Source organism: Chlorocebus sabaeus, chromosome 22, assembly GCF_047675955.1.
Source record: "Chlorocebus sabaeus isolate Y175 chromosome 22, mChlSab1.0.hap1, whole genome shotgun sequence".
Lineage (NCBI taxonomy): Eukaryota > Metazoa > Chordata > Mammalia > Primates > Cercopithecidae > Chlorocebus > Chlorocebus sabaeus.
The window spans coordinates 86,581,528-86,592,634 of record NC_132925.1 but is presented as its reverse complement, the minus strand read 5'-3'; the positions used below and the strand labels follow the sequence as shown (position 1 = coordinate 86,592,634).

The following is an 11,107-nucleotide window of genomic DNA, read 5'->3' as shown; positions in this document are numbered from 1 at the left end:
GGAAGCCTCAGTGCTGCCACAGCTCACTGCCTGGACACAAACCTGCTCACTAATGTTTGCCCAGGCCTACCCTAGTCTGGTAGGCACTTTAGTGCTTAGCCTTCTCCCAGAAGCTTCACCCTACACCCACCTGGGTCCCCCATCAGACAAGAAGTTGGCCTGCCCCTCAGCTTCTAGGGTTCCCTCAGAGCTGGGGATAGCCAGGGGACCTGGAACAGTGGTGGTGTGGGGTCGAGGCAATCCAGGGGAGGCAGATTTGGGGGACAGTCAGTGGTACCAGCTGCCATGTGAAGGACAGGGTGGTAGGCATCCTGATGCCCCCTGGTCATCCCCTGCCCTCACTTCCTCCTGGTCACCCTATTCGGTCTTCCTCAGTGAACTGGGAGATGAAATGGAGCATCAGACTGGCTTGGCAACCACACATGGATTGGTGGGGAGGCAGAGGGAGGAAGGAGGTCTTAGATTGTGTTGTGGGATGAAAGGCACACATTGCCCTCATGTCTGAGTACTACCTAACCTGGCTTAAGAGGTTAGCCAGGGAGGCTTCCTGGAGGAGGTGGTAACTAAGCAAGAATCTACCAGAAGACTGAGAGGAGTTAGCTAGGCATGGTGTGCTAAGCAGAGGGAAGGGCATGGGCAAAGGCCCAGGGGTCAGAAGTTGAAGGATGTTGTCTGGTAGGAACTGGAAGACATTCCTATTCCTGGAGCTCTGAGGCTGGCAGGGGGATGGGAGGCAGAGGCTAAGTCACACTGGGCCAGGTAGCCAAGTTAAAGGTCAATAAACTTTGACCTTTATTCCGAAAGATCCATGGTCAGCCTCAGGGCTAGGGAGTGAGTAGTCCTTGATGCTTTAGGAGGATTGTATGGCTGCTGTGAAGGAAAAGAATTGCTGGAGGTGGGGAGGTGGGTGTTCTGAACAGAGGAGACCATCACAAATGGCCAGACAAGAGACACTGGTACACAGACCAAGGTGATGGCCTGGAGACAAACAAATGAATTCAGAAGTCAGGATGGGGAGTGTGAGGCACCAATGTGAGAGAGATCTGTGCAAGATTCTGCAGTGAACTGGGGCCTGGCTGGGGTGCAGAACATCGTGTGTGCAGAAGGTTGATAGTGGGGCCAGGGTAGAAGGCTCCCCAGTGCAGGCCCACTGGGATCTTGCCCAGGGCCTGGGAGTCCTTTCCTCTCTCACCCTCTCTCTTGGAGAAAGGCTTCGGCCCGGGGAAAAAAAGTTCATTTTTTCTTCCTTTGCACCACGGCTATGCCGTGCACACCCGCAGAGCACACCCACGGAGGCTGTGGTTCCGCTGCTGCCTGCCTTCTCCAGAGTCTGGGGAGTGGTGGAAGCTTCCTTGGGGCCTTCTCCTCCGGATTCCAGTGGCTTGGTGTGGGTGGGGTGGGAGGAGGGCACTTGAGGAACAGGAGGGAAGACTTGGCATTTCCATTACCCCCCTTCCATCGAAGTATCCCCTACCACTGACACGCATACACATCAGCTGGCACCTAGGAGCACACACCTGAATCCAAAGTCAGATTCCACAGAGCACTCCTGCCACAGACCCTACAGCCCAGCACTCAAACCCACTGACACTTCCCCCAAGTCTCCCATGCAATCCTCCAGCTCTCCCTCCAGGGAGGTACCCTAGGGTTGGAGCAGCCCACACACCAGGGACCCACCCTTCCACTCCAGCAGACAGACCAGCAGGTCTGCTCTAGCAACATGAGGGTGCTAGGACAGACATCAGCATGAACTTCCCAGATATCCAGGTTGTAAAACACGAGGGTAAGTTGAAATTCTAGTTCATCATTTTCACAAGGCCCCCCGGCAGGGTCCCAGACCTCCTCCACACCTGGAGACCCCTATGATCCTGGGCCTTGTACCTGAAGCTGAGGCGTCAGTTCCAGTGCCCACCCTGGCACAACTATTAATAAATGTCAGAAGCTGGCAGGAGTCCCCACTCCACTGGCCTAGAGTGAAGGTGTAAGAGGCCCCGCATGGGGCCCACCTGAGGGCTTAGATTCAGTACCCCAGCTCTTGACCCAAATTCCACCGCTTACTCAGAGATCCCAGCCTTCTCCCTGCTCCCTACTGCCCTGGGATGCCTGCCCAGTACCCATGGGCCCTGAGGGGCTGCCCTGGGAACTGGCTGTGTTTCTGGCCCCAAGGCCTCACCATTACTGCTGCCCAGGCCTGCCCAGTGGCCTGGCCGCCTGCCTAGCCACCGTGGCCAAGATGGTCACAGCCTGTGCCCGCAGAAGCCTGCAGGCAGAGGCAGTGCCCAGGCGTGTGAAGGTGGTGGGGTGGGCAGAGCCTGAGGGTGAGACTCATCTCCCTGGGGAGGCTCCTCCCCTGCCAATTTCTTCCTCTGCCTACTGCAGGCTGCTGGGCATTGGAGGAGGAGGCATGTCTCTGCCAGGGGAGCTCATGGTCTGGGGGAGATGGACATGAACAGTCCAGCTGCCTATTTCTAGTGCTGGGCACAGAAATGGGCACTCTGCTTCCAACATTTTAATTTATCTTCAGAGCAGCCCCAAGGGCTGGAGATTTTACAGATGAAGAAACTGAGGCTGAGAGAGGGCTGGCACTTGCTCCAGGTCACACAGCCAGTCAGCATGGGGGCTGCATGCTAGTTCTTCCCACTCTGAAGCCTCTGCACTAGACAGTGTGGAGTTGGGGGGTTTACAGGAAGCAGAGGATGCCTCTGGTTAGGGGCAGGGATCTGGGAGCCTCCCTGGAGGAGGACAGTTTGCAGAAGGACCATTTGCATGGGACCTCGTCAAATGGCTAGAGCTTAATGGAAAGGCATTCCAGGGCAAAGCACAGCCTGAGCAGAGGTTTGGTAGGGAGGCCTCGATGGGCAGTGGCTGGGGGAGTGGAGGGAGTTGGCAGAAGCGCCCTCGTACCCAAGGCCTCTCATATCACTGGAGGACCTGGGATGGAGGGTGCTGGCTGCTCAGGCTCTGCCAGTCCAACTGGCCCAACCACTTATCTCTGGCACTGCCCACTGTCCCTGCTCATAGTCCTGCCAAGAGTTGTTGGCAAACCCTGGGTGAAGTCTGGGTCAGGGGCCTAGGATTCCCCCAATCCCTGTCCCAGGGCAAGGATTACGGAGTCCTGAGCCCCAGGCTGCTCTGCTCAGTCTCAGAAGGCCTCACAGTAACCCCCTTCACAAAGCCTGCCCTGATTGTGTCCTCAATAGACAATTTGTAGCAATGCAATGACAGTGTGGAGGGCAGGTCTGTCTGAGGAGATGAAATGACCTGTGCGATTACGGGAGATTCCTCGGTAAACTTGTCTCTGTCTTCCTTGCTGTAATAGACATGTATTACTTTTTTTTTTTTTTTTTTTTTTTTTAAATCAGAATGGCCAACGTGTGTGGCTACTTTTCTAGGTTTCGGTGACTCTCCCTCTTCACCTCTCATCCCATATCCAGCCCCCAGTCCTCAAGGTCTTCTCAGAGTTTCCCACTAGGAGGCCAGCTGTAGTGCCCCGGACAACCCTCACACTTAGGACCTCAGTTGCGCCATCCAAGGAATGGGCGAGCTCGGGTCTTCCTGACTTTCCTGGAAGGAGAACAAAGGGGACGAGGAGGCAAAGGCGCCACCCGACGGCTGGAGCCAGTTGGCTGCCGGACCCGGGAATAGAGCCGGGTGTTTTATAGTGGGGCTTGCGTCACCCGGCTGGGCAGGCGTCTCCGCCCCGGGCTCCGAAAGGCTTCCCTGGGGCGGGGCGGGGCGGGCACGGGGAGGGTGGGGCCCCGGGGGCCTCTCTGTGCTGGTGCACGGGAGTCGCGCCGACCAGCGTGTGCACGACTGTACTCTGGGTATGGAGGTGTGTGCATGGCTTGGGGGACCCTGCTGTGCCTGCAGTCAGTCCTTCCCAGCTGCCTTTCAGCTCAGGGCCACCCCCTACACTGTTTGCCATGGGCCAAGCTGGGTTTGGTGAGCTGTCCTCTGAGGATGTGGGGGATGGGGGGGGTGAGGGGTGGGGACAGGGAGCTGAGGCACCCTCAGGTCAGGGAGCGAAAGGAAAGGTGGGTGAGGCCAATAGCCCTCCCTGCCCTACCTCCCCACCGTGAGTGATTAAGCCCCAAGAGCCTCCCAGTAGGGACCCTGTAAATCAGAGCTGAGTGGGTGGGGGCGGTGGAGGAGAGCTGGGAGGTCCCCTGGCCTCCGTGGGAGGGAATGGCTCTTACTGATGACTATCCCAACACCAGTGCCCCTTCTCCCCACCTACACACACGTTTGGGGGTGGGGCAGAGGAGCCAGGAAAGGGGACTCAGGCTGGCAGGAGCTATGCCATTTTCAGTGCAGAGAAGGGACAGTCCAGGGTACCCAACCTGGGAGAGCCACAGGAAAGCCCTGTGTTCTGCACTCCCAGGATGCACCTTCCCCTTATCTACCCCCAAGTATGTCTCAGGTTTCACCCAAACACAAATGTGTTGAGGAAGGAACATGGAGGCAATTAGCCCAGCCTCACTAACTCTCTGCCTGGCAGGTAACACCAACATGGGATGAACTTGAACTCTTCCATCCCCTTAGCCTCAGGAGGTCGATCTTACCAAACTCCACTTCACAGATGAGGAAGCTGAGGCACATTTAAGCTGCAGTGCGGGGCACAGCCAGGATGTGAACCAGCCCCTGGCCTGGCACTTCCCTGCTATGCAGTACTACCCACAAGGCCACTGTCCCCTCAGCCTGTCCTTGCTTGTCCTTAACCTAGTGCCTGAGGCTGACACTCCTGTTGATGACAGTCTTGGTGGCCTGAGGCATGGGCATGTCCCAAGTGTCCTTCCTACTACACTGTCCCCAGTGGGCACCTCCCAGGCTCTTGCCCAGGTGCACTATCACTGTTGACTGTGTCTCCTGCTCCAGAAACACAAGCCCACTCTGTCTTGGCCAGGCCAGTGCTCTGGGTGTGATGGGGATTGCCGTGGCAACCAAAGCTTCAGGGACAAGGATGGTGACACAGAGATACAGAAACAGAGAGAAGGTGCAAAAGGCAGAGAGGCCAGGACAAGGACCAACTCTTGGCAGGGATCAAGTGAGGGACCCCATTTGCCTTCAGCTGTGTGGGCCTCAGGGACAGAGGGAGGCCTTTTCCAGGTTGCTTGGCCAAGTCTTGGACTTCAGGAGTGGAGGAGTCTGGAGGCCTGCCAGGGTTCATGGCCTTTGGAGGAGGCAGAAGTGACAGGGGTCAAGCTGCTTCTCCTTTGGATAAATCCTCCAGGAGGTCCACAGAGGGAACAGCCCTGGGTGGATGCCGTGGGTGGGAGTCTGGAAGCTGCCTGGCGCCACCCCTAGCCCATCTCCTTGGCTGCAAACCTGGAGGAAGAGGAAAAGTATCACCTCTAGGCAGCTGCTATGAGTCTAGCCCTACTAAGGGATTTATGTCCCATGTCATGAGAGGCCATTGAAGGCTCTTTCAAGGCTGACGGCCTATGACTTGGCACATGACCATGCCAGGTCACAGGCTGTAACCCTGGGCAATGTGTCTAGCCTGGCTGAGGCTCTGTATATATCATCTCATTTAACCCTTATCATCTCATTCAACCCCTGACATGAGTCTGTCATCAGCTCTTTTCATAGGTGAGAACTCTGAAGCTGGGAGAGGCATGGTCACCTACTCAGGGTCATACAGTTAGCTTGTGACATAGCCAAGGTTTGCTCTCAGGCTTCAGCAGGCCCTTCTTGTTGATGCCAGGCATCAATGACACAGATACCAGCTCATCTGGACCCTGCCCTGGCCCACCAGTGTGGCACCCAGAAGCAGCTCCAAGATGCAGGTTGGTTCTAGTCAAGTGTGGCCTGGACTCTCTGGACCTCATGCAAACCTGTTCTCCCTGGGGCCCTTGGACCTAAGGCCTGGAGGGAAGCCCACCTTCATCCCTTCTCTGCCCTTGCCACAGCATAGCTAGCACAGCCTTAGCCCCTCTGCCCCCCTCTGAGTACATCACACTTCCCCTTTCTCCAGAGGAGAAAGATTGGCTGAAGCCAGTGTGTGCTTGCAGCCCCTGAGCTCACAAGTCTGCATATCCTGAGGATCAGGAAAGTGCTTCCTGTCATCTAATGTAAATCTTGTTCCTGTAACACCAGTATATGTCAAAGCAGTGATTCTCAACAAGGGGTAATTTTGCCCTGCAGCGGACATTTGGCAATGTTTGGAGACATTTTTGTCTGTCACAAGTTAAAGCAGGGAGGTACTACTGGCATCCAGTAGGCAGAGGCCAGGGATGCTGCTAAACACCCTTACAGTGCACAGGGCAGCCCCCACAGCAAAGAATCATCTGTCCCAAAGGTCAGTGGTGTTGGAATTGAGATCCCTGATGTAAACGATGGGCTTTGGAGGCAGAGAGACCTCAGTCTGAATCTGCCTCTGCCACTGACTAGCTGTGTACTCTGGGGCAAGTCGCTTCTCCTTTCCCTGAGCCTGTTTGCTTATCACCAAAACTGGCACTAACAGCAGCCCTCACCTCTTAACTGTTCAGACTGCACACATCCAGCACCCAGCACAGAGCCTGGTGCTGGGTAGCCCCTATCAGCGATAGCCATGATTATTCATTTCCTTCTTCCAAGGTGAACCACAGGGAGTGGGAACAAAGGTCTGGTGCCTGGACCTGGAGGCCACAAAGGTCTGGTGGCTGGACCTGGAGCTCTGAAAGGGTCAGTCCTCCCTCTGGCTGCAGTCCCTGGCACAGGGTGGGCCTATTGTTTATGTTGAGGGAGAGGCTGGGTTGGCTTACTGTGGACCTGAAGGAGGAGCCAGAAGGAAACCTGATCCCAAGTGGGCAAAGGTCACTTGAGGCTCACCTTGTGCACCCTTTCCTCCAGTCCAACCCCAGGGAAGCCATGGGGCATGATGGGTGGGGTGGGATGGTATCAGGACACAGAACATGCTAATGAATATGGTCCTTGGCTAGGGAAGTGCTGTGCATTACAACTGGGCATCAGGGAGGAGGGGCATTTGAATGGACACAACCAGGGCAGGTAGAGGTTTGGGGGTGGGGTGGGAAATGGCATTCAGGCCCAGAGAACAGCATGCTCAAGGCCTGGGTGTGAAGAGAAAAATGTCTTTCCCAAAGGATAGTCCTGGAACCCACCTGGTCTGACCTTTTCTCCCCATCCATCTTCCCCAATCTCAACCCAGGTGGCTGACAACATGGCAGCCCTTCTGTCCCCCATCCAGCCTCTCCTCTGCCCTGCAGTCCCTCTGCCCCATCTATCCTGCAGGAGCCCTCTAGAGCCTGTCGTCCTGACTGGTTGTAACAGCTTTCACCACCTTCTCATTGCTCCGTGAGAAGACCAAAGTCCAATAACCTGTCTCTGTCACAAGCCCCTTTCTCAGCTCAGGCCACCTCTGGGATTGTCCCCGACTTCCATCCTTTGTGTTTAGACTTTCCCTATCCCTTCTAGGTGGTTCCCCAGGACCTGGAACCCTCTTTTTTGTCTCCTGGGAAGTGACATTTCTTTGGATCAGTATAAGGATAATGTCTTGGCTTTCTGAGCTCTGGGGACAGGGGAATGGACACCCTAGAACCCCAACTGGTCCCTAGACTTTGAGCCTAGGGGACACTCGATGAATAGATGGATGAGTGTATGAATGAATGAATGAATGAGTTATGGCTGACAACCAAGTTCCACGTCTGGAAAGGAGGCTCAGGCGCCTGCCAGGAGCAATAGAGAGGTCTCGAAGATGGGGGCAGGAGAGCAGAAGACTGCCAATCGGGGTAGGGGCAACTGCCAGTCGGGGTAGGGGCAGGTCCCAGAACCGCCTGAGGAGCAGTGCAGCGGCCGACCAGCGAGAACCTCCGGCCCTGGAGTGTAACCAGCTCAGTCTTTGGGGCAGAGCCGGGACAGCGGGCTTGGCGGCGGGCACCGAGCCCGGCCGCGTCCATGTTCCAGCCAACAGGAAGAGCAGGAGTGGGGCCAGGGGAGGCGGGCCAGCTAGCCAGTGGGGAGTCCCGGGCGTGGGTGTGGGGAGCGGGGGAACCCCCGCCGGCGCCTCCCAGGCCCCAGCGGGCGGGGGGCGCCTCCCTATCGGGCCTCAGCGGCCTCCTCTGTAAAATGGGCCCCTTCTGAGGGCTGGCTGCGCGTAATGGCGGGAGGATGCGAAGCGGGCCACAGAGGGCAGAGGGGCCGGGAGACTCAGTGTCCCGCGCAGAAAGAGGCAGAGGGACACAGTCCCTGGTTGCAGCTGGTGGGGCGGGGCCTGGCGGGGGCGGGGCCTGGCGGGGGCGGGGCCGGCGGCACCTGGGTGAGGTCGCGCGGCCCCGCCCCCTCGCACTTCCGTGTGCCGCGGCGCCGGAGCCCCAGGCTGCTGCAGCCCAGATACCCCGAGCGACCCCCGGCGCCCGCCCGCCGTGCCGAGGCCCGGGCCACACCTCACTGGCCGCTGGACTCGTCCCAGTCAGCGCCGCGCCGACCCCCGTCCGCGCGCGCCAAGGAGCCGCCCGCCCGCCACCGCCGCCGCGACCCTTGGCGCCTGCCCCTGCGCCGGGAGGTGAGTTAGGGCCGGGACCCGGCGCGGGATCGGGGCTACCCCGAGGGCGCGACGCCCTTCCTTCCCCTCCCCGGCCCGGTTCCCGTTTCCGAAACTGAGAAACTGAGCCGCAGTCAGCGAAAGTCCCGCCGCGCCGAGACCTGCCGGTGACTCCGTCCCCCCGTTCGTCTGTCTGTCCGTCCCTCCGCCAGATAGTGGGGGCTGAGGTCTTTCTGTCCGCCCGCGCGTGTGTCTCCCGCTCCTCCGAGAGGCCCGTCCGTCCTTCCCGACTATCTCCCGGGCCCTGTGACCGTCCGTCTGTCGCCACCCACTCTGTGTTCTCCCCCTGCGCGCCTCTCCGAGACCCGATCCGTCTGTCCCTCGCCCTCCGCGTGCTCCATCGCCCCACCCCCACCCTTACCCCCGCCGGCCGCCCCCTCGATCCCGTTCTCCCGGAGCCGCGCCCCCGGCCCACGCTTGCCGCCCCCTGCCGGTCCAGCCGCCTATCCGCTCTACCGCGGAGCCCAGGCCAGGCCGCCCGCCGGGCCTCGCCTCCCGCCCCTGGGTCCCTGGAGGCCCGACTCGCGCGGCGCCTCCTCCTCGCTGTCTCTTCTTTCGGTCTCAAGAGTCTTTCTCGGTCCCTTCATCCGTCTCTGGGCTGGGCGTGGCTCCAGTCTCCACCATCCCCCTTACTGCCCCACCCCTCCACCCCTCTGAGACCCCCTCCCAGGGTGGCCCCTGCCCGGTGTGGTCTGCACCCGCCCCCAACCCAGATGCCACTCGCGTTGTGGGGGCTCTGCCAGGTGAGGGGAGGGAGGGGGGAGTCCTCCTGGTTGGTGGTGGAGAGGCAGAAGGAGAGCACCATCGGAACTGCTCCCACTTCCCCAATTCCCTCACTCTTGGGGCACAGGAGAGCCCCACTGAGCCCCCCCTTAAACCTGGTCAGAAGGATTTGCTGTGAGTGTGTGGGGGGGTCCCCTTCTCTGACGCCTACCCTGTATGCATGGACGCTATCTCCTTGTGCTAAGTCACTGGTATCTGGGTGTGTGGGTATGTCGTGTGTCTGTGTCAGCTTCTGTGCTGTCACTGTGGGACTTGCCTGTGCATGTGTGTCCTTTTTCGCATGTGTGGCTTGCTTGTGTGTATGTGTGTATGTCTGTTTGTGTCCTGAGGCTCTGTGTGTGTCTTTTGCAACTGTATGTACCATTCTTGGTGTTTTTGTTGTCACCAGACTTGTGTGTGTGTGTGTCCTTGTCTGCCAGTGTGTGTGTCCCTGTGTGTCTGGAGATTTCAGTGTTGCATATTGGGTATATCATGGTGACCAACTGGCTACGAGTACCTTAGATCTGTTAATTGTGGAAGCCCCTGGTGTTGGGTGCCTGCCCACCAGGCTCATGTGTGAGTGTATCTGTATGAATGTGTGTATGTGCGTGTACTCATGTGTGGCTCTCCCTCTGCCACTGAGCTTCTGTGACCAGGCTCACCTGGTCACTAAGGGAGGGGACTGATCCCTGGGGTTTCCTCGTTCCTACTGTGGAGTGAGCTGGGGCGTGGTGGGCAGGCCAGCAGAGGGAGGCTGTATGGCGCGTGTGTGATGTGTGCAGTTGTGTGTGTGTGTGAGACAGAGAGGTGTGGAGGTGTCTGGGCAGCTGTACCTGGCTGAGGGGTGGTGTGAGGGCTATGTGATGGGACAGTACTGGGGTAAGCCTGGCAGTGTGTGGTCATGGTAGGAGTGTGTGACTGGTGGGACACAGTCTATGCTTGGGGAGTGACTGTGATTGTGGGGAACGGAGAGTGCCTGGGCGTGGGTGTTAGCGGCAGGAGGGGGTATGACAAGGTGTGTGGTGACAGTGCTGGGAGGGAAGGTGAGAGCCCAGTGTGGGTGTGTGAGTGTGTGGGAGACCATGAGGATGTGGGTGTGCACATGGAGAGGGCTAGAGGGCAAGTCTTGGGGTTAGCAGTGTTGTGACCAAGACCTCGGGCTCTGGATCCAAGAATGATTTGGGCTCCAATACTTGCTTGTGCCTGTTAAGAGCAAGAGACCCAAGCTAGGCCTCTCAAGGCTGAGTGTCTTTATCTGCAGAATGGAGAAAGTTGTGTGGACAAAAGGTCCTATGTTAAAGGTCCTTTAACACAATCTTGGCCCATAGTGAGAACACAGCACATGCGAAGTCTTATGTTGTCACCACCCCCGGCTATATGGTTCCCATTCTCCTGGGAGCTGGGGTTAAAGAAAGCCCAGACAGTATCCAACCCAATTTCCTGCCTGTCTGTTGCCCCTTCCCGTCTCCTTGACCAAGCAGCTTGAGGGAGGGAGGATGCCCAGACAGAGCCCCTAGTACCCAGCCCTGTTCAGCCTGCATGACAGCCCCTCCCTCACCAGCCCTTAGGGTCAGTAGCAGCAATGGGGGAGAGAGGGGTGGGGGCTGATTCAGAGCTGTGACTGCAGGGTGCTGACACCATTTAGCTGGCACAGTTTAGATTAAAATTAGAAATAATTTAAAGTACAGACAAAAAGATAAAGCCAAGGATGCCTCTACCCCCAGGGAATGGTGATGGGGGTCTCCAGCTGGGGGAGGGGCTCACATCTGGGGAGCAGAATCTTTCTTAGAGGCTTGAGCTGGCCGT

The 11,107-nt window shown here is 58.1% G+C and overlaps 1 protein-coding gene across 2 annotated transcripts in view; it reads left to right on the top strand.

The window, feature by feature from the left end:
• Nucleotides 1–8,280: 8,280 nt before the first annotated feature.
• PRKCD (protein kinase C delta) overlaps nucleotides 8,281–11,107 on the top strand; it is a 31,411-nt gene continuing 28,584 nt past the window's right edge. For both annotated transcript variants that reach the window (XM_007984572.3, XM_007984571.3), the window contains exon 1: nucleotides 8,281–8,500. The gene's annotated coding sequence lies outside the window, so the exon portion shown is untranslated. The remainder of the gene's footprint in view (nucleotides 8,501–11,107) is intronic.